This window comes from Sciurus carolinensis, chromosome 13, assembly GCF_902686445.1.
Source record: "Sciurus carolinensis chromosome 13, mSciCar1.2, whole genome shotgun sequence".
NCBI classification, from domain to species: Eukaryota; Metazoa; Chordata; class Mammalia; order Rodentia; family Sciuridae; genus Sciurus; species Sciurus carolinensis.
The window spans coordinates 4,887,705-4,909,652 of record NC_062225.1 but is presented as its reverse complement, the minus strand read 5'-3'; the positions used below and the strand labels follow the sequence as shown (position 1 = coordinate 4,909,652).

At 44.0% G+C, this 21,948-nt stretch overlaps 1 protein-coding gene and 1 long non-coding RNA gene across 3 annotated transcripts in view; both read left to right on the top strand.

Annotated features, from left to right (window-relative positions):
* Acoxl (acyl-CoA oxidase like) overlaps positions 1 to 21,948 on the top strand; it is a 296,158-nt gene that overhangs the window by 75,263 nt on the left and 198,947 nt on the right.
* Positions 1,602 to 20,582, top strand: LOC124963088 (uncharacterized). 2 transcript variants are annotated; one of them, XR_007104652.1, is made up of 4 exons: positions 1,602 to 1,707; positions 1,966 to 2,045; positions 2,938 to 2,999; positions 16,948 to 20,582. It is a non-coding gene; the product is annotated as an uncharacterized LOC124963088 (long non-coding RNA). The 2 variants fall into 2 exon arrangements; XR_007104653.1 differs by lacking the exon at positions 16,948 to 20,582 and having other exon boundaries at positions 2,708 to 2,983.

The window sequence follows — 21,948 nt, the reverse complement described above, 5'->3', positions numbered from 1 at the left end:
GACCCGCGAGGTCTGTGTGGGTGAGCAAGTTTCCGTGGGTGCCTTCATTCTGCCTGTGATTTGGCTGTTAGGAGCAGGCTTCAAGAACAGGGCAGCTGTGTCCCTGGAGGAGATGCTGGACAACTCGGGCACCCCCCACGCTGCACTAGGTATGACCTGCGGTCGCACCAAGGCCAGATTCCAGTTTCTGCCGTTCCCCCCCTTTCTGTCACTCGCACTGCCGAGCAGGGACAGTCAGAGCTACTGAAATCCCTTCACTGGAGCAGAGAAGTGACTGCAGTTGGACGAGCCCCCGAGGATACCTGCTGACTTAACACCCAAAACGGTAGATGATTCTTCAAGCACCTTGGGATCCAAAGGCCCGACGGGTCCCCTTCCTGACTCCGGTCAGGGACCCGTCTGTGAGAGCGTTCTGTGTAGTGTCCACTGGGAAAGGGAGCATTTCCTGTTGAGTGATTTTCTGTTGGGCATATGGGGTGGGTCCCACGGAGTGGGGATCCTTGGGAAAGGTTTCCCGGGTCCCTGAGGAGGAGGAGGCGGCCCCAGCCCTGAGTGCCAAGAGAGCATCTCCACCTCACAAGGGCAGACCCAGGTTTGACCAAGCTCATGGGACACCAAAGCCATTCCTCCCTCCACAGCAAGAAACTCACCTGCCCAGCGATCCAGAGGCCCAGAGGCACCCCCGCCAGGACCCTCCCTGTAGGTGCGCCTTGAGGAGGCCAGTCTTTCCTAGGCTTGCTAGCTTCAGGATCTTCAGAAGTGCCCTTTGACTAAGGGACCCTAGGGCTGTCTTACCCACACGGAGCAGCTGAGACCTGCTCTGCCAAGCTGAGGGTTAATCTGGCCCCCACATTCAGGCTTGCCCATGTTTCCGTGACCCTCTAGAGCTCACCGGGTCTCACCGACTGTGATTCAGTCTGATCCCTGCCCCTTTGCCTGCAGAACCAGCGGCCCACCCACCCGGAGCTCCAGGGCAGGGTGGACTGCCGGTTCCACCCTGAGCAGCCTGGTGTCCAGGCTGGCGCCTCCTCGGAGCCTGGTGGCCGGTGCATCTCACTCTGATCAGACTCCTGCTGGCTCAGGGTTTCCTGCAAGTGTGTGCAGATGGGGACCCGGGGCAGACGAGGTGGCCAGGCGGCAGCTGCCTTCCTGCTCTGCGGACAGATGGCTTGATTTCTCAACGTATTTCTGTTTGGCGCCGTTTTTTGCCTGTCTAGGCTTCTGAGGGGACTTAAAATTAGGGCCTGAGGAGAATTTCTGGGGCTGCGAACATGAAAACAACCGGAGAGGCAGGGATCCCTACCCAGAGCCCAAGTTTGCCTGTTGCAGAAATAGAATTGTGTGTCTCCAGTTGTAAAAGCTGAAGGAAGGATGGGACGGGTTTGTCTGGGGTCCCTGCCACCGGGCTGAGGGCCTTGGAGGGGAGCACCTGGCTGCGTGTGCAGGAGGGGGATCGGGGGGAGCTGACCCCGAGGCTCGTGTCCTCAGATGCTCCTCTCAAAGCCTTTCATTTTTACTTTACTTTAACTTTGCATTTCCCAACCATTGAACTCTGGCCTGATTTCACATTCTGAAACTAAGTGTGTCTCAACTCTGTGAAGGAAAGGATGCTTCAGAGGATCGATGACTCATCCTTTATTTCGGGCCCTGTGAGAGGCAGCCAGCCTGAAAGACATCGAAGAGATGAGCAGTGCTGATATTTTCAAGGTGACTCTATCTGTTTTTAAGTTTTATTTTAAAATATACAAGTGACACAAGGAGTGTTATAAATCCCAAGTCCTCCTTGACCCCACCTGCCCTTCCCAGAGGTCAGCGCCATGTATCTTTCCAGATGTTTTTTACACGCTTTTCTGTGTGTGTGCGCACAGAGAGGGATCTATAAATTTATTTGTGCATATTTGGATTTTTGCGTATAAGTGATAGCGTCACCTATAGATGGTTCTTCAACTCATTTTTTCCCCATAGATGATGACATGTCTTGGAGACCCTTCTGCATAGTTACATAAAGACCTGCCTTGTTTTGAACCGCTGATGTGTATCCTGTGGTAGGTTTACTTAACCCACCCCTCTGGATAGTTAGGAAATAATTGCGTTTCTCAGATGGACATTTTCTGGCCTTGAAGGACGAAGAGAGCTTTGCTAAGTGGAGAAGGGAAAGGACAGGACTTGGGAAGGGCTCAGATCCAGGGCACAGGGGTGCGATGTGGCGGCAGTGTCCTGGATGGTGGCGAGCGGAGAGGACCTGGAGAGAAAGTCTTAGAAGCAGGGAGAGGAGTGAAGTCAGGATGGCCTTCAGCACGTGGCCCTTCAGTGGCCGTCAGTGAGCTGGAGCACCAGCCCTGCCCACCTCTGGAGCCAGGGGCCTGTCTGGAGGGGAGAGGCTGGAGGCTGGCGCTGACCGAGTGTGGTTCCTTGGCATCTCTGTGTGCCCGTCCCTCCCTCCGACCATCCACCACCTCCTTCAGCATTTCTGAGTTTCGGTTCTTTAGAATGATCTGTGGCTGTTGTACCTGTTCTTTTTAACTTGGATTTTGGAAACTCTTACCACACGGATCCCCCAACCACCACATCCCCCGCCTGTCTCCAGAGCAGGTCAAGTAGGGCCAGTGGAGCCAGTGAGCTCCTCTGCTTAGCGGGGAGTGGAGAGAAGGACTGCGTGTTAGTGGACCCAAAGCCCCTGCCACGCAGCACGGTGCCGCTTACTCAGTTCCACAGACACGTCTCTAAGGAAAGGAGAAGCGGCATCCCACAGGACAGCGCCATTACAGGGTGGCAAATGGACCGACCGAGAGAGGCTTCTCACCAGCACACGTCAAGCCAGAAGTCGTGGGGATGGTGTCTGTGAACCGCGGAGCAGAACGTAGCTTGACCTGGGATTCTCTAGAGGTATTCTCTTTGAGAAATAAAAATGAAGGTACTAACATTTGTTACCAACAGTCCCTGGGAGAGCTGAAGCATATACCCAGGACCACCGGATCATCGCAGAGGGGCATCAGCATGTGAGTAAGTTTATGTCCCAGTGAACATGTGAAACAGTACTGACTGATTTGTGGGAGGGTAGAACTTGTGCTGTTCATCTTCCCAACATCACTGTGACAACGTACCTGAGACAAACGGTTATCAGGAGCAAAATCTTGCCTTGGCTCATGGTTTTAGTCCATGGCTGGTTGGCCCAATGCTTTGGGGCCTGTGGTGAGGCAGTGCATCATGGTGGGACCAGGTGGCCAAGGAAAAGGCTCACCTCATGGCAGCCAGGAGGCAGAGAGAGGCAGGAAGGGGCGGCGCCCAGGATCCCTTCAAGGACACGCCCCCAGTGACCTCACTTCCTTCCACCCTTCCCACCTCTTAAGGGCAGACCTCTCCAAAGCACCACAGCTTCTCAGCTCAGCCCTGAACACACGGGCCTTTGGGGATGTTCAGGATCCAAACGATGACAGAACTCAAGCACTTCAGAGCGCTGCTGGAGGTGGTGTTGAGGGTCCAGCGCCAGGTTCTCATTTACCCAGCTGGAAGGGCAACCTCATGAGGTTCAGTATGGATACTGAAATTTCTATGGTGGTTCACAAGAAGAAGAAACATAGAATAGGTATTTCTAAATGAGTAGAGGGAAAGCAAGAGCGAGAGGAAAAAAAGAACATGTACTCTAAAAGATGAAAGCAATCTAGAATTAAGTGAAAAATGACACTCCCTTTGTCCCCTCCCTGTCCTTGCTCATCTTTCCATAATCTCAGTCACAGGGGACAAGTATTCTCATATAGGGAAGCATATATATGCATTCAAATATACTTAAGCATATCTACAGGAATATATATATTACATATATATTCCATAACTTGCTTTCTTTTAACACTGCACCATGTCTTTGAGATTGCTCAGTAAAACTTATGTTACTGTCCTATAGTTTAGATCCACTAGAGTCTATTTAACCACTCTTCTACGGGGACATTTCTGTTTTTATGCTTTTCTTCTCTCTCCTCGTCCCCCCCCCCCACTTCTTCTTCTTGTTTTTCTTCTTGTTCCTCTTGTTGTTGTTCTTTTCTTCTTTCCTCCTCTTCCTCCTCCTCCTCCTCCTCCTCCTCCTTCTCCTCTGGGGATTGAACCCGGGGGTGCTCTACCACTGAGCTGCATCCCCAGGTGTTAAAATTTTAAGACAGGTTCTTGCTAAGTTGCCAAGGCTGTGCTGGAACTTGGCGATCCTGCTCCTGAGTAGCTGGGATTGCAGGCGTGCACCACGGGACGGGGCTCTTAAGCTTTTATCTCACCCCTACACAGACATGCCGTGGTGAACAACCTCGTGCGTGTGTGTGTGTCCGTGTGCAACTGTTTCTGTGAGTGGGTTCCTGGAACTGGAATTGCTACGTGCAGTGAACACTTGAACCTTACCAAGCTGCTCTGTGAGAGACTCCAGCAGTGAGAGCCCTCAGAAGCTCCTAGAGGCCCTTCCTCTGTGCTCACCAACACTGGGTCTGAAAGTCTTGTTGGCTTCGTTTCCTTTATCAGTTTGGATGACTTTAATCTCTGAGCTTCTTCATGTAGGACCACAAAAGTTTCTCCAAACTCTTTATCCAAAAATGTTATACTGTTCCCTGTGTTTGACTGTGTAGCTCCTCAGAGTTACCTTTGAGTTTCTAAGAGACTGGAATCTAGTATTTTTTTTTTTCCAAGTGGAGAGCCCGCTTTATCTGCATTTTTTTGAGTGGGTCATTGGTCTGGGGGTTGTCGTGGAACTTTCCAGTATGTGCCATAGACCTGGAACTCTTCCTGGATACATAAGGTATTAATCGACTTTCTGTTGCTGTAAGACAGACCCAAGGCAAATCAACTTAAAAGGAAGAAAGGCTTACTGTGGCCCACAGTTTTACAGGTTCCGGTCCCTGTTCTGTTGGCTTGTTGCTTTGCGGTCAGTAGTGAGGCAGCACATCATGGTGGAGAAGCTGCTTCCCGCAGGGCAGCCAGGAAGTGAGGGAGAGGGAGGAGGGCTGGACCCCAACATCCCCTTCTGGAGCACAGTCCTACCAACCCAACTTCTTTTACTAGGCCCTCTTCTTGGAGGTTCCCCACCTCCCTATAGTGCCACAGGATGGGGACCAAGGCTTTGACCCATGAGCTTCAGGGGGACATAGCCCTTCTCATTGTTCTTAAAGACCAGCCCTGAAGTTGGGGTGTGCATTTGTCCACCATGCCTAGGACAGTCTTGCTTTGCTTCTGGTGCTCAGGGTAGTGATCAATAGCTTCTTTTCAGTTAAGTGTCCTAATTCTGGACAGTACCTTTCCTTTGTGGGAGGCCTTCCATTATCTGGCCTCGCCTGCTGCCCCAGCGTGGCCTTTGGTCACTTCCCTATGCCCTCCACTCCGATCTTCATGAAATGCTAGCGCTCTCCTGCCGCTGGGCCTTCACCCATGGAACCCCTGTCCTTGAATGCTGTGCTGTCACAGCTCATGTGAGACTCCCTCCTTAATCCTCTGCCTCTCTCCTAGAGTTTCTTTCCTGCGACCCCTTGTGACTGAAGTAGCCTGCTGGCCGTTGTGTGGCCTCGTGAGGGTCTTTCATGCGCCTTTCTCCCTGAACCTTTCTGTTGGTTACCATGCACGTTGCCTTCCTTCCTTTGGTTTTTCGCTGCTGTCTCCTCAGCTCTAGGAAGTACAGGCATGTAAGCTCTCAAGAAGTACTGCTGCTGGAGTAGAAGATCGAGGGGTGAATCTAGCTTTTTTCAGGAATGAGGCAAAGGCAGAAACATTTACATAAGAGTCTTTGCATCCGATTTGGCCAGCGTCACAAAGTCTCTCTGCTAATGGACTCTGCATTTTTATTTCCTTGAGAGGGTCAGCTCCCAGCCCTGGAAGGTGCTCCCCGCGACCCTGCCCACCTTCTGCAGCTGGCGCATGGTGTTGTCCTGCCAGGTGGGAGCTAGGGTGCTCATCAGCTCAGGCTGCCTTTTTGAGCCCTGGTCTGGGGCAGGTCAAGATCCCTGTGAACCGCTTTCTATTAGAACTTCCGACTTCAGTGGGATTTACTAAATGTCCAGAGTGTCTCGTCCTTCTCTCTGACCCCACCCCTGCCCGTTGAACACTTCTGGCCCTGGTGTCCTCCAGCACCTGTAAGAGAGGTAGGGGGACTGCCCTTCTGTGGTGCGCAGAGCTGTCCATGTGCCGTAGCTGCGTTAGGGCTCTCCTGAGGATGAGCAGGCGTGACCACTATACTGCTAGACTCTGGGCTTCAGTGAGTTGGGTTTAGAAGAGACTTATGGGAAAAAAATGGTTCAGAATAGCTTCCTTCTTTCAAAAAGTAACTAGGCTGCAGAGCCGAGTGTTCCTGAAGCCTCCCTCTCTTGGACATGTAAAACCATCTCAACAGCATGTAGCAGATGTTCATCTTTGGATTCTCTAGACCAAGGGCCAAGCCCAGCACACTGCCTGTTTTACAAACAGAGATTCACTGGAACATGGCTACCATCCTTGTCCACGCTGCTTTCCTGCGGTGGCAGAGCCGAGTGGTTGTGGTAGAAACCATGACCCACAAAGCCCCAAATAGCTGGTTCTTTACAAAAAGTGTGTCCCAGACCCAGAAGTGGTGGATCTAGAATCAAAACCAGGATTGTCTGGTGCCTCTTAAAGCTCATTAGGAGGCAGCAGTTATACCAGAACAGCTCACGGGTGTGTCTGAGAATGGCCAGGTCTCTCTCACAAGCACATGCAGATGGGGACCAGCATGGGCCCCACAAAGTGAACACTCAAGGGACCACCGTCTACCTTTGGGACAGGCAGCGCAACGCGCACTTCTTGCTTCCTGTAGTTTTCCTAAGCACTCTCCTGTGGTTAGGAACAAATAATACTTCCGGTTTGATTTTAGTATTATCGTTATTGCAATAACTTTCTGTTTTTAGCATTTATCAAAATCATTAATGCATGGTTCCTTTGTACAGAAATTTCTCGTCTTGAAATCTACTTAAAGATGTATTTCACCCTTTATATAAGAGGAAAGGTGTGTATTTAAGAATAGCATTATTTGAGCAGGACACAGTGGTGCATGCCTGTGATCCCAGTGGCCCAGAGGCTGAGGCAGGAGGGTTGCAAGTTCAAGGCCAGCCTCAGTGAGGCCCCAAGCAACTTGATAAGACCCTGTCTCAAAAAATTAAAATGGACTGGGGATGTGGCTAAGTGGTTAAGCATCCCTGGGGTACCAAAAAGAAGAAAAAAAAATAGCATTATTTGTTATCTAAACCTAATGTAAGCACTTAAGGATCTATTGGGAAGGTTGATTGAATAAAAAGTAGCTAGTCCATATAATGGAATAGAACGTAGTTTTGAAAGAAAGAGATAGGATGGTAGTATCACTGGAGGGAAGGTAAATATTTCCCTCTGCCCTCTTAGAGCCTTTAGCTGGGCCTGAGTATTGAACTGATATAAAGCAGATCAGTGGGAGTCAAGCACTCACATTTATATACGGGTTACATGACACAGGAGCCCTTATAAGGAAAGGAGGACCCAAAGAAGTGGCAAAACCCAGATGTTCTGGTGCTCTGGTGAGCAATGTGGGGCAAGTGTGGAACTCCAGCTCTGTGGGAGCTGGAGAAGATAAGAGTCATTCAGTGACGTCTGTTTGTGCAGAATTCTCTAGGCTGTGAGTTCCTGTTGAAGAACAAATCCTCTCTTTGGAACAGGAAGGGCCTCGTTCATAGGGGGTTTTTATCTCCTGTTTTGAGGAAGAAAAGAGGAGACTGGGTAGCCCTTCTTGCATCTGCATATTTCAAAGTGTCTTTTGTTCCAAAGAACCCTTTGACCGAGGTGGTACATTTTGGGTTGCATATCATGCCACCTCCCAGCACTGACAGGAGAAGAGCCCCCAGAGCTGTTAGGAAGTAAGATAAGTAGATAGAATAAGACGCAGGATAGCGAGGACTTGGTGTGAAGAGAAAGGTCACAGGTGCTGCATGTGGAGGGACCTGTGCTGTCTGGTTAGTCGCTTGGGAGACGGGCGCCTGCAGCCATCTGTGCAGGTAGGCTGGGTGGGGAGGGGGCCATCTTTTCTTTCAATATCAATTTTAAGCCATTTGCATATTTTACTTACTGCTAAGAACTAGTTTTGCATTTTTAGCCATCATTGGCCACGTCGGACAGTCCCTCCTCTGAAGGCCCTTACCTGTGACTCAGCGTCCTTCCCTGTCACCTGGGCCTCCCCTGAGATCCTCCTCAAGGCCAGGCGGGCCCAGCACTGGACTGGAGTGAGCCTTGCAGAAGAACTGAGTGTGTTGCCATCTCGGATTACTGTCCCCCTTTCTGGGCCTTGAGTCATTCCTTTCCGCTGCTGTTCAGCTTCCGGTGACGTTTACTGACCCTGCTTCACCCAGGCCCCCTTCTGGCAGACTGGTTTTGTTCCTGAAATCCGCCAGTTCCTGTGCCGGCTTTCCCTCCGACATATCCATACGGACCTGCCAGTACATTGTCCCAGAATCTTTTTCCCTGTGTCCTGACCCACAGTCCTGAGGTCCATAAAGAGGTTTAGCTCGCTGGCGTGCTGTTGGTGGGTGCTGCCGATTAGGTCCCTCCTGGCAGGTGGTCTGCCTCCACCTATTTCAGACGATCCGGGATGGGTAAACTTTGGTCCAAAAGAGAAACTGTTGAATTCATTAGCATGTTCTGAATTTTTAGATCTCCTTGTTGTGAGGAGTAAAAATTGGCTTTTTTAAAAAAAATACATCTAACCACTTTTGTGTGGGACCAGGCCCCGGAAGCTGAGCAGGGTACCGGCTTTCCCGTCAGATTTCCACCTATCCCTGAAAAAGGAGAATCAAAAGCTCAACTCCCAGGCCTAGCCTCTGCCCACCTCCTGGGGAAGAGAACCTCAGCAAGACGCAGCCGCTCAGCATTATGGGATTGCCAGAGGCCATTTCTATTATTCCAACCTGGGGAAATAATTTACAGTTACTTTCAAAGTGTGTGTTGTCTTTCTAGTTTGGGTAGAAAACCCAACATTCTCCTTTTGGATGGTATCCAAGTTTTTCTCTTTCTTTCTTTTTCATAATGGGAAGCTTTGCTCCCTTGCTTGCTGACAGAATAGGGTATGTATTTACCTCTCCTTATAGTCGCACGAAATTCCCAACGTTCATTTGAAGAGAAAGACAATTATTTGAATAATCTGAATAAATAAATATTTTAAGTGATTCCCGAAAGACTTTACCTGCTGATAAATATTTAGTGTACTTTTAATGATTAGGCTGCATCTGTTTTCTCTCTTTTGTAGTCTGGGCTTTTATAGTCAATAAAGTCTTAGACATTTGCTTCCTGTCAGAGATAATGGCCTCACGGCTGACCCACTCCAACCCCCTCCCTGGGTATCTGCCAGTGGGTCCAATATCACCACAAAATCACTCAGCAGAGGGCTACAGGGGATGGGATGCATTGAGAATCAAGCATGACCTTGGCTTGTCCTGGGACCTCCGGCAAATGAGTTAGCTCATTTGGCTTCTTCCAGAAATTTGGGTTTACTAGTACCTCCCTGGAAGGATTATTTGCAGATTAGCGTCCATGATTCAAGCAAATACACAAGTACATAGTTGCTCCATAAATTCTCACTTTCTTTATCCCACATACACTTACACATGAGAGCCAATAATAAGCAGAACCTTCTCCACCCCTCCTTTCTTAGAGGCCAAGAAAAAACATCCACGGACCAAGATTCTCATAGTGCCCCACAACAGCGTCCTCCTGATTTATTTGCCCTCTTTGCCCTCACAATAGTGCCAGAAGTTGATCTGATTGGAGTAGACCTTCAACCCTCCACCTCACCGTTATCTGGGTTGGTGATGAGCTCCGGTCACGGCTACACCTGCAGGACAGGGAGGGCGAGCAATGATCTCATCTGAACTTAAGTTCCTTTTGTGGTTTGCTTATGAGGAGAAAATTATAGATTCAAATTATAATGGAACTTGCAGGAAGTTTTTAGTATCTGGGGGAAAACTGTGACAGAAGGTGCCATTTAAAACTTATGAATAATGTACAGGCCAAAGGAAATTCATAGTTATGAGAACAAACCTGTCTATCTAAAGAGAATTACAGTGAAGCCCAGAGATGCCAGCTCAGTTGCTCTCGTTCAACAAATTAGCTCAATACTGCGGCTACATTTAGAATACTGTCCGCATGGAGGGCTGTGGACGTGCGTTTTGCCTTCCATTTCCAAAGTCTTCTATTTTATCATCAGAATGAACATCTGGGGACATTTTAATTGCTATTTTGCACTCGACTCTATAGACTCTCCAAGCAGTCTGTGCATTTGCCACTTGGCTGCACAGACTGTCTACATGTCTGTGAGGATGTGGACGCAACTTATCATCTGGGCCAGCTTCCCCTGGGAAGCCCGTGAGGAAGTAAAACTGCCCCAAGGGCACTCAACCACTGGGCCACATCCCCAGCCCTATTTTTTATTTAGAGACAGGGTCTCTGTCAGTTGCTCAGGGCCTTGATAGGTTGCTGAGACTGGCTTTGGACTTGCAATCCTCCTGCCTCAGCCTCCTGTCAACTATTTTTTATAAAACAGCAGTATTGAGATGTGATTCACCTACCATAAAGTGTGCCCACTTGATGACTCTGACGCATTACTGTATTTTAATATATTCAGCAAGTTGTGCAACCGTCACCACAATCTAATATTACGACTATTTGTCAACCCCCGGACCAAAGAACCCCAGACCCACTAGTAGTCACCGCAATTGCTGCTCTTCTTCAACCTTAAACAAGAACCAATTTTTCTGTCTACACAAATTTGCTGATTCAGGCATTTTGTTGTAATACAAATTGTGTAATACATGGCCTTTTGCGACTGATGTCCCTCACTCAGTCCACCATGAGTCTTCCAGATTCATGCATGATCTAGTGTGCATTACATCTTTATTCCTTTTTATATTCCAAATAATACTCCTTTGTGTGGATGTACCACATTTTACTTATCCAATCGTCATTGAGGGACATTGGATTGCTTCCCCTTTTTGGCTATGGTGAGGGATGTTCCTGTTAATAGGCATCAGGATTTCGTGTGCTGTTATGTTTTTGTTCTTCTACCTTGTTGCATGCTAATGGTATGTTCAATATATTTTGAGGAACAACCAAACTGTTTTACATTGTGACTGCACCATTGTATGAAGTAGTATCTGACTGGAGATTTAATTTGCATTTCCCTAAGGATCACTGAACATTTTATGGTCTTATTAATCATTTACATGTCTTCTTTGGATAAAGGTCTACTCATACTCTTTATTCATTTAAAAAATTGGGCAATTGAGACTGTAGCTCAGTGGCAAAGCGCTTACCTAGCACGTGTGGGACACTGGGTTCAATCTTCAGCAGCACCGCATTAAAAAAAATAAATAAAATTTTTAAAAGCATTCTGTCCAGCTACAAAAAAAAAAAAAAAAAAAAATTGGGCAATTGATCTCTTTGTTAGTGTGTTGCATAAGTTCTTTTTGTGTTCTGGACACCATTCACTTATCAGAGAAACGATTTGCAAATATTTCCTCTCATTTCATGGGTCATCTTTGACATTGTTTGATGGTGTACTTTTAAAGCACAAAATTCTTCATTTGATGAGGTTCATTTTATTTATTTTCTCCCTCACCCAGGATCACGATTTGCTTCTTGCTGAGAGTGCTGTAATTTCAGCTCCTAGACTTAGATCTGTGATCCATTTTAAGTTGATTGGTGTGAGGAAAACTCCAGCTTCATTCTTACACATGTGGCTACTCAATTGTCTCAACACCACTAATTGAAAAGATTTTTCTTTTGCTATTGATTTGTTTAGAGACATTTTTGAAAAATTGATGAGCCATAAGTGTAGAGATTTACTACTTCTGGACTCTCATTCTACTGCATTGGTCTCTCTGTCTGTCCCCTGCCAGTACCACAAGTCTTGATTACTCTAGCTGTATAGTTAGTTTTCAGGTTGGGAAGCAGGAGTCTTCCAACATTATTCTTCTTTTTAAAGATTGTTTTGGCCATCCTGGGTCCCTCCTATTTCCGTGTTAGTTTTGGGAGCATCTTGTCAATTTCTGAAAAATAAGGCATCTTGGGTTCTGATAGGGATTGCACTGAATATTATTATAATTATATATTAATATTTATTTTTTAATTTTTAATTTTATATGTCCTAATTAGTTGTACATGACAGCAGAATGCATTTATACATCTTGATAGATGCTACATAAGTGGAGTGTAATCTCTCATTATTTTAATGATATTAAATTCTCTAATCCACAAACATGAGATGTCTTATTTAGATCTTCTTTCAATGGTATTTTACAGTTTCTGGTATATAAATCATGCACTTGTTTTGTTCAATTTATTCTTGTGTATTTTATTCTTTAATGATATTAGAAGTGGGGATTTATTTTTTTCATTTCATTTTTGAGTTGTTTATTTGCATCATATACAGACACAATCAATTTTTGTATATTGATCTGATATCATGCAACCTTGCTAAATTTGTTAATTCTTATAAACGTTTAGTGGATTCCTTGGAATTTCCTATGTATCAGATCACATTATCTGCAAATAGAGTCAGCTTTCTGAATACCTAAATAATAATTATAAAATGTTCCTTTTTACCTCTAGTAACTTTTTTGTCTTAAGCCTATTTTATCTGATACTAGTGTATTCACTCTGTTTATAAGATACATCTTTTCCCATCATTTCACTTTCAATTTATTTCTATCTTTGAATCCAAAACTTGTGTGTTACAGAGAGAATATAGTTGAATCTTGTTTTAAAATCTGGTATGTCAATGTCTACCTTCTTATTGGATGTGAAATCCATTCAAGTTTCATTTTGTTATTGATGAAGTTGGATTTACATCTGCCATTTTGCTTTTTGTTTTACTTCATGGGTAGATTTTGTTCCTCTGTTTCTTTAACTGCTTTCTTTTGCATTAAATGAGTATTTTCTGGCATAACACTTCAATTCTTTTAAATAGTTTCAAAGCTATATATATATATATATTTGTTTTATTAGTGGTTGTTCTAAGGCATATGATATACATGTTAATTTATTGGAATCTACTTTGCATTATACTAGCAATTCCAGTTAAATATAGAAACTCAACTCCTGTATACCTCTGTTCCCTCTTTCCCTTTTGTTCTATTATTTTTACAAACATTCCGTATTATATCTAGAGATGTTGCAAATATGGCTATATTTTTAAATTATTACTGGGGATGTAGCCCAGTTGGTAGAGACCCTGGGTTCAATCCCCAGCACGGCAAAAAAAAAAAAAAAAAAAAAAAAAAAAAAAAAAAGTATATTAAAAAATTAAAGCAATTCATGAAGTAAAAGTATGCTTACCTATTTCTTGGAATGTTTTATAAATTTTTTAAACTGGATGTTTTAGGTAATACAGTAGAAACTCTGGATACCGATCCTCCCTCATGGGCTTATTCCTGTTTGCTTGCTTGTTTGTTTAGAGACTTGGATGGACTATTCAGTGAAACCAATGCTGTGACACCACCCCTGAAGGGACGCAGCCTTACCCACGTGACAGTCTCCCTGAGTGCCTGGGCTGACTGTGGTTTCCACTGGGCTCTTTCGGATTGTTCTTTCCATCTTCTTCCCGTGGGCTTCCGCACGGTCTGCCTCTCTTGGTGGCACACCAGTTGCGAGCCCCGTGAATCACGAGGTGGTCATTTTCAGCAAGCCCTGGAGCACATCATGTGCCTCAGTCTGCTCCTCTTGAAGTGAGGTCCTTTGGAAGGGGTAGGACGTGGCCAATTTTTGCAGCTGCTCCAACCCCAGAAATCTCTTAGCTGTCTCGTCTCTGTTTTTTTCCATTAAACTTCTGGTTGATCTGCCATTTTGTTGAACTCTCCTCTTTCAATCTGCTGCTAAGAGAATAACGAATTTTCAGAAGCTCTTAATTGTGCATGACCAAGATTTTCATCGGAACAGCACTCGCAGGCTTGAATTTCACATGCTTTCTCCCAAAGACTTGGTCTCCTTAGCAAACCACAGAGCCTCCTGTTTTTATGCTGCCTCTCCTCTGGCTCTGCCTCTGTGCCGCTGCGTTAGAACTGTGGGTGGGACGATGTCTTGCTTCCCCGAGTGACACCTCTGCTTTACAAGCAGGGCTCAGGACAGGAATGGTGGCTCCTTGTCTTCTCAGTTTTTCCTTCCTGGTGTGAGGCCTCCACCCCAGAGGTAAGCTGGGGCAGGATGTTCAGGATCTAGTGTTTGTGACCTGCCATGTCCGTCGTGGAGTTTCTGCCCTGTAAGTGGGGGCTGGGTGGAGGAGAGGAGCCCCCGTTCTCTCAGATGTCACTGCCTGGAATACAGCTTCTGTAACTGGGATCTGGGAGTTGGGGTAGGTGAACGAAGAGATGCAGTACCTGCTTCTCCTAAGGTAAAGCCATAACCCTAGACTGGGAGCTGGGTGGAGGGAGCTGGGTGGGTCACATCTCTCCAGAGTAGAGCTTCTATCAAACTGAGCTGTTGGTGAGGGAAAGGTGGGTATGTGCATCGAGGCTCCAACCCCACAGGCACGCACTGTTTTAACTGAATGTTTCTTCATTTGCCTTTTACCCTAGGACAGTTTCCAGAGACCTTCAGTGTTGCTTTAAAATCATTTTAAGCGATTAAATGAAAAGTGTGTTGGTATCAGTACTATTGCATGCAGGCCAGCAAAAGAAGTGGAGTCTGGCCAGAGATGAAAGTTGTTTCCTTTTTGAGCAAAGTCCAAAGTGCACTGCTATCTCACTTCCAGTCCACGAGAGAGGTGTTCGAGGATGCTGGCCTCCGACTCCTGGCAGAGTCTCTGGGCTCCAGCCTCACTAGCCCCATGAACCTTTTTGGAATGCGTTCTCTGCGCTGTCATCTTGAGTTTCTTTCTTTGGCATCCTGTGATTTGGATAATTTCCAATATCCTAAGATCTTACACAAAAACTCAAATGACCTTGTAAAAGTTTATTTGCAGACTATATCCTTGCAGAGAAAATGAATTATTTTTGTCACAGGCATAATACATTGTTACTTTTGGAAATGTTTTCTGTAAAGAAAACAATAATCAGTTTATTTTCTTTTTAATTTTCAATTATATGCAAGGATACATCAGTACTAAGAAATGAAATGGACTTGTCACAATCCAGATGACAGTACTGCCCTTTAGGACAGCCCAGGAGATGACTGGGGCCAGGAACAGCTCAAGCAGGGAGGGCGGTAGCCAGAGGTGGGTGGTTAAGGAGGAAGGTCCTGAGGTAGGTTCTGGGAACGTGTTGGGTATTAGGTATCAGGAGAGTCCACCTGTGGCTGGGGGACAGCATCCAGGGGTTGGCCCTTTGTCTGGATTCCAGCTGAGGGGACTTTTCTTTGCTGTGTCCTAGGCCTTGACCACAGTTGTGCTCATTCAACACCAGATGCTGAACATAAGTGGGGGCAACTGGGTAGCTAGACACCTTTAAATGGAGGACGAAGTGTTTGTTTTTTTTGCTGAAAGGGGTGGTTAGTACAAGGGAGATCCACTCCAAGATTCTTTTGCCCTTTGAGAAATATTCCCTGAAATCATACATTCTGTTGCCAACAGAACAGCAAAGATTGCTCTTACTTATTATTTCAATTGTAGAATCAAAGATGGGAAAGGATGCCTGGAAAAGGCTATGTTTATGGAGGAGGCTCAGGACTTTGTATTAATTTCCTGGCAGGTTAGAGAATATAGTGGGAGGGAGGTTAAAACAAGGACTCGCCTGCCAAGTGATTGGGGGAAGAGGATCTAGGGAATCGTCAGGACCCTGCAATGGCTATTTTAGGCAGATAGAAGCAAGAGCCTGTTCACCTTCAGAGATCCTTTGTGGGTCAGCCGAGTGGCAGTTCCTAGAGTTAACTAGGTTGGTAGATTTATTCCTGTATCCCACCGGGGTAGACCTATATCTCTCACTCCTGTTCATCTCTGAAAGTTAAAACCAGCCACAAAATAACACCGGTGAAAGAAAAGTGACCCATCCTTTCTTATAGTTTGAAAACATTACTAATGGGGAAAAAGTCCCAAAGTGAAAATGTTGAATTACAATTATTTCATAAAATTAAAAAATAACAGATTCCAAAATCAAAAACTGAATACATGACACAGTAGAGAAATATCCAAACAAATTTGACCCATAGTGGTTTAATTTCTTTAATATATAAAGAGCTTCTATAATAAATAAGAAAAACTCTAACCCCATAGTACATACAGTGGGAAATGATATAAAGACAATTTAAAGAAGATATGTATGGTTAATAATATGTAAACAAATTAAATTATTAATAATCAAAGAAAGGCAAGTTAAATGAGGTAATAGTTATTGATTTAACAAAGACATTTGAAAGGATAACACTTAACTTTGGCAGGAATGTATGAAGATAGGTAAGATTATATATAGGGAGAAAGAATAAATCTTTCTGGAAAGTGAGTTGATGACATAAGTCAAGAGATTTTTTTTAAAACTTACATTTTATGATTCAGTAGGTTTTTTTTCTAGAAATTTAAGGAAGTAATCATTAAAATTGTAATTTCAAGTATATTTAGTGACATGCATAGAATAAATTCTTAGGTAAACAGAAAAGCAGAACATGGAGCTTGTATAATATATTCCTAATCAAGTATGTTAGCATATGTTAAAGAGTCATTATCCCTTGATTATAACACAAATACTATTTTACTTTTTCTGACATTGGTACATCTTTAAAGAAGGAGAATATGTGGCATATGTATTCCATATTAGCATTTATGCATGATTTTTTCCTCTTTTCTTCTGTCTCCCTTTATTCATATGGAAGTCAAATAAATCTGATGGTGTCAGTTTCCACACTTAACACCAGTTGGACAAAGGTGGGCTTTCTAAAATTCAAATCAGTGTATTTATGTTTAGAAAGTTGAACTGGGACTTGCACCTGTAGGAAGGTCAAGTAATTATATGTTCCTCTGTTTCTTGCACTAAGGACAACTACAGAATCTGGACACTCCATGGGAAACAAACGTGAGAAGCCTCAGAAAGGTGGAGACGGGAGCAGAGCAGCTCCGACCTCCAGGTCTGAGGAAGGACTCTGTGGGGTTTCCCTGACTCTCCGCCTGTCTCGTGCATCTCGGACGAGGCTCTGGGAATTGAGGCCCGGTGGAAATACACAGGCTTGTGCAGACCCCTCCAGAACCTGTCTGTTTCCCCCAAAGACCCAGAAAGAGACAGTGGGACAGAAAAGTTTTAGATAAATACTGCCCTCCTGGAGTCAAGCACCCCGGAGAGAGCTGAGACCCCACACGCACCGGGCCGCAGAAGCCGAGAGGGGAGGTAGACTGCCACCTCTGCAGGCGCAGAGTTCTGGCACCTTCCGGCGTCACGTCAGGAGCTGGGACTTCCATCCCAGCAGAAGATAACAGGCCCCTGTGGGCTGAGAGCCCAAGGGGGGATCCTGGACATCTACCCGCTGGAAGCTCCTCCACTCCCGCTGTGGTGGCCCAGCAGGCGGGGGCTGGGGACCTTTCACAGGAACCCAGAAGGAACGACAGTGTGTCCACTGCCGGGCCAGGGAGACTGTCTGAGGGAGCCGCCTCTCTCCTGAGTGTCGAGGAGCCCCTTGCCTGGGGGCCAACAGAGTCAAATGGGGAGCCTGGATTTCTCCTTTGCCTTCAGTAATGACTGCTTTCCCCGCCACGACTGAGCCAGAGGAAGCCAGAGGCTTCAATAAGACCCAGAGGAGCTGGGGAGATAGCTCAGTTGGTAGAGTGCTTGTCTTGCAAGCACAAGGCCCTGGGTTTGATCCCCAGCACCGCAAAAAAAAAAAAAAAAAAAAAAAAAAGAAAAAGACCCAGAGTGACCCAATACAGTATTGAAATGCACATGTTTCAGTTGAAAATCATGGATCATACCATGAACCAAGAAGCTCTCAAATGGAATAAAAATGACAGCCGATAGATGCCAATGCTGAGATGGCAGAGAGGGCAATTTGGGAGATATTTTAAAGCAGCCATTATAAAAGTGCTTCAAAGAGTAATTGCCAACACACTTGAGATGAGAAAACATAGAAAACTCTTGCAAAAATAGAAAGCAAATTAATATAAGGAGAACCAGAAGAGCATTTTAGAATGGAAAAAAAAAAAAAAAAACTTAAATAAAAGCCATCAGTGAGCTGGGTGCCAGTGGTGCATGCCTGTAATCCCAGCAACTCAGGGGCTGAGGCAGGAGGATTGCAAGTCCAGGGCCAGCCTCCCCTGGTTTCAATCCCCAGTGCCAAACAAAACAAAACAAAACAACCCACCAGAAAACAAAAAACAATGACAACAAACCAAACCAAAATAATGGCAACAACAAAACCCCATGGTGTGTGTCCTCAGCAGCACAATGGAGAGGCCAGAGGACAGAATCTGTGAACCAAAGACAAAACAAGAACAATGGACATTCCCAAATCTGAACAACTCACAGAAAATAGACCAGAAAAAGAATAGAACTGGAGGAACCTGTGGAATTAACAGAAGACCTAACATGGTGTCTTCAAAGTCCCAGAAGGAAATAAGAAAGAGCAGGGCTGAAAAACATCCAGAGAGACAACAGTCAAAAACTCCCCAAATTTGCAAGGGGCAAAACCCACCAATTCCCAAAAAGCTGAGCAAACCCCATAAGAGATGATCTCAGAGAAGTCCACGTGAACATATATCACAGCGAAACTTTGGAAAACTAAAGACCAAAGAAAACTGTTGTAGTAGAGAAAAAGGATTTGAACCACAGCAGATTTCCTATCAGAAACCCATGGAGGCCAGAGGAAGTGGCCTGACATTTTTCAACCACTAAAAAAACCATGACACCAGAACTCTACATTCAGCAAAAGTGACATTTAAGAATGAGAGGGGAATCAAGACCCTTTCAGATGAAGAAAAACTGAATTTGTCACTAGCACACTTATCTTAAATGAAGAGTTCAAGGAAGTTCCTTAAACAGAAAGGAAAAAGTAGAAGAAGGAATCTTAGCTCATCAGGAAGGTGGTAGATCTTCCCTCTTCTCTTGAGTTCTCTAAATCATGTCTGACAGTCAGAGCAGAAGTTTTGACACGGTCTGATGTGGTTCTCGGAGGAAGCATTTAAGATGTGTATAACCAGGAGAAGGTGATGGAGGCAAGATTTCTGTCCTTCACTCTAACTGGTGGAATGATCCACGTGTGTCGTGCTAATTTACGTATATGTAATGTTATACCTAGAGTGACCACTGAGAAATGCTATCGGAGATACACTGATGGACCCAATAACATTCAGGTAAGCTGAAGGAAGGCAATAAAAATAAAGCTGAGAAACGAAAAACAATACAATTTAAGCAGGAAAGGCTTTAACCTTAACATATTAATAATTACACTAAATGTAAATTGTCCAAATAATTTAGATAAAAAGCAGAGCTTGGCAGAGTGGTTTAAGAAACATAACCAAGCTCTATGCTGCCTGTAAGACATTCAATTCAAATATAAAAATAGAGGCAGGTTGAATGTAAAAGAATAGAAAGTGATATTTTATACAAAGATTAGCCAAAGAAAAACAGGAGTGACTCTATTAATTTCATGTAAAGTAGATTTCAGAGAAAAAAATTACCATAGACAAGGAAGGATATTGAATAATGATAAAAGACTCAATTCATCAAGGAAATATAGCAATCCTAAATATGTCTGTAAAACAGAATAGTCTGCATTATATGAAAAAAAAACTAGTAGCACTGAAGGAGAACTAGACCAACCCACTTTGGTGCATCTGTCTGGTACTCAGGATGAACTCAGGGTCTCATGCCTATTAGGCAAGTACTGTGTCCCCAGTCCACCGACCCATTTTAATAGACAACTTCAATATACCTCTTTCAACTATTGATAGATATTTACATAGAAAATCAGCAACCATATAGAAAAACTCAACAACATGATCAACCAATAAGATCTGATCCAGCATCTATGGAACAGTCCACCCAACAGAAGCAGAGAACACATTCACTTCCCTCCTGGAATCATCAAAATACAACCTATCTTGTGCTCTCTGTGTGTGTGTGTGTTTGTGTGTGTGTGTTTATTTTATTTTTTGAGTTACTAGGGATTGAACCCAGGTCCTCATGCATGCTATCACTGAGCAGGCGCTCTATCACTGAGCTGTATCCCTAGCCCCAAGAGAGAAGTTTTTAACAATGAATGCATGCAAACATTAGTAAAAAGGAAAAAGTCTCACATTGATATCTAAACTCCCAACTCAAGAACCTAGAAAAAAGAACAAAATAAACTGAAAGGAGGCAGAGGAATTGAATAATAAGGATGAGAACAGAAATCAATGAAGTTGAAAACAGAGCAATAGAGAATAGTAATGAAGCAAAGAGTGAGTGAGGTAGGGGGAAGGAAAAGGGAGAGGGAGAAAGAGAGAGAGAAAGGATTATTAATATCAGGAGTGATCCAGGGACTATTACTAAAGACATCAGAACATCAAAAGGATAATGAGGAAATGCTCAGAACAACTCTGTAAGCATAAATCTGAAATCTTAGAAGAAATGTACCAATTCCTCAAAAACCACAAAATACCACAGCTCACTCAGTGTATAAAATAACTCAAATAACCCTATAACTATGAAAGAAATTGAAGTCATAATTTAAAAACTCCTAAACAAATCTCCAGCTTAGATGGTTTCACTGTAAAATTCTACAAAGCCTTTTTTTTTTTTTTTGTACTGGGGATTGACCCCAGAGGCACTTAACCTCTGAGCCACATCCCCAGCCCTTTTTAAATTTTTTTTATTTTGAGAGAGGGTCTTCCTAAATTGCTTGGGACCTTTCTAAGTTGCTGAGGCTGGCTTTGAACTTGTGATCCTCCTGCATCAGCCTCCCAAGCTGCTGGGATTATAGGCATGTGTCACCACACCTGGCTTCTGCCAAGCATTTTGAAGAAGAATTAGCAACAGTTATATACAATTCATTGAGAAAATAAAAGAGGTAGGAACATAGTCCAATTCATTTAATAAAGTTGGTCTTATTGAGATCCCCAAACCAAATAAAGATAATAAAATAAAAGGAAATTGCAGAACAATATCTTTCAGAATATAGACACAAAATATTTTTAAAAATTAGGAAATAGAATTTAGCAGTATTACAAAAGAATTATACATTATGACCAAGTAGGATTTATTCCAGGGCTGCAAAGTTAGTTTAATATTAAAAAATTAATCAAGATATCCTACCATATCACTAATCTAAAGAAGAAAAATCACTAAGCATATCAATTGATACAGAAAAATCATTTGAAAACTTCAACATATTTTCATGATAAAATTTTCAGTTAAATAGAAGAGAAGAATGCTTCCAACTTGATATAGAGAATCTACAAAAAAAGCACAGCTAATATTATACTTAGTGGTGAAAGACTGTTTTCCTCTAACATGAGGAATATGGCAAGTATATATGCTCTTGCCAAGACTATTCAACATATGGGTAGAAGTTGTAGCCAGTGCACTAAGGCAAGAAAAGGAAATTAAAAGCATATAGATTGGGAAATAAGTAATAACATAGTACCTACATTCATATGATAGATTATTTACATAGAGAATTTCAAAATATCTACAAAAAAATCCTAGAATTAAGAAGTGAGTTCATAAAGGTCAGAAGATACAAAATATGCATACAAAAAATCATTTTATTTCTGTATACTGCAGTAAACACAAGGATACTGGGATTAAAAATATAATACCATATATAGTCATGCACTGCTTAACAATAGGGGCACAGTCTGAGGACTGTGTCATTAAGCAATTTTGCCACTGTGAAAACATCTTATCGTGTGCTTATAAAAACCAAGCTGAGAGATCACTAGGCAATGGAATCTTTTGGGATCACCGCCATATATGACCTAAACATTATTACGTGGCGTTTGACTTTAAAATTGCTCATAAAAACTGAAATGCTTCGGTGCGAATTGGACAAAGCACATGTGGGATTTAT